We start from the raw sequence: 1,805 nt of genomic DNA on the forward strand, positions 1-1,805 counted from the left end.
AGCGGTTGGGTTCATTTTTAGTATTCTCGTTTGTGAGAGCATTCAAGTTTATTTCAGATATCCTCATTTTAAAAATCATCTCTGGCTAATCATTGAGAAGACGTTGGTGTTGCCGTGGCGGCGGTTTGCGCTCTGTGAGTGTTTTTGTTATTATCATTATTAGAACTAGTGTTAGCACATTTCACAAAAGGTTGATTGACCATGTAGAAGCTCTTTCGTTAACTTGTCTCTTCAAATTGATAAATAGATAAAGCAGTTTAATGGACATACAACCAACTGAGGTTTAGAAATCTAATTTTAAATTATACATACCCCCCCGCTACAAGCAATGGTTAGAAATATTATTGGAGGAGTGATACTGAGACTCATCCAAAACATGGCAGCATAGAAAAACATGGGAAAAGTTCATGATAATGATGGTGGTGGTGGTGGTGTTGGTGCTGCTGCTGCTGCTGTTAATGATAGCGATGGTGGTGGTGATGATGATGATGATGATGATGATGGTGACGTAGCTATATTTGAAATCAATAATATTTCTTTCGCGGCTGCAACAGCTAATAAACTGTACATTCTGCAGCAAAACATTTGATAAATAAACGGTACTCAGTGAGTCCTTTGTAAGCATCATTATTGTTCAGGATGACGATAAATCTATCTCATGGCGTTCGAACATCACAAAATATATATTAGCATTTAATAACTAATAAATATAACGGTGGTATTGGATATTTGAAACTAATGAGATTTCCGTGCATTCTCTATATCAACAGCTAATGTGTGTGTATGCACACACACACACACACACACACACACACACACACACACACACACATATATATATCTATATATGTGCACACACATGCGCATGCATATATCATCAATTTTGTATAACTACATATACAAACAACCATCCTGGTAAAGATGGTAGATCTGATAGTTCCCTGGAAAGCTAACATCAAGGAGGCTTTCCCCAGGAAAGAGAGAAAATACTGTGAGTTGGTTGAACTGTGTGAAAACAATGGATGGAAGGCTATATGCCTTCCTGTAGAGATTGGTGTTACAGGATTTGTTGGAACCAGTGTTCATTCTATGCTCACGAGTCTTGAAATAACTGCAAAACAGAGAAGATCATCATCATCATCATCATCATCGTTTAACGTCCGCTTTCCATGAGTTGGACGATTTGACTGAGGACTGGCAAACCAGAAGGCTACACCAGGCTCCAATCTGATCTGGCAGAGTTTCTACAGCTGGATGCCTTTCCTAATGCCAACCACTCCGAGAGTGTAGTGGGTGCTTTTACGTGCTACCAGCACGAGGGCCAGTCACACAGTACTGGCAATGGCCATGCTCAAAAAGTGTTTTTTACGTGCCACCTGCACGGGAGCCAGTCCAGCGGTACTGGCAACGACCTCACTCGAATGATTTTCTAATGTGCCACCAGCACAAGTGCTAGAAGGTGACACTGGTAACGATTATGCTAAAATGGTGCTATTTACGGGCCACTAGCACGGAAGTCAGACAGCTGCTCTGGCAATGAACATGCTTGGACAGTTAAAAGATGTTTCCATAAAATTGTTGGAAGCCACAGAATAAGCAAACCATTAGATCTGGTTGAACAGAAAGATTGAGAGAAGGAGAGGGAGGCTGAGTGGTGTAGCTAGAACAAGCATTGAGGATGGTAGAAACATCTGGCCTAGAGCCACAATATCTGACTCACCAAAGCTTGTGCAGCTGAGCCGGTGTTTTATCGAGTGTAACTGTGGATGCCTGTGGGCAGCTCTGGTGCTGCAGAGGAAGAGGCT

The sequence above is a fragment of the Octopus bimaculoides genome, chromosome 4 (genome assembly GCF_001194135.2).
Source record: "Octopus bimaculoides isolate UCB-OBI-ISO-001 chromosome 4, ASM119413v2, whole genome shotgun sequence".
Classification (NCBI taxonomy): Eukaryota; Metazoa; Mollusca; class Cephalopoda; order Octopoda; family Octopodidae; genus Octopus; species Octopus bimaculoides.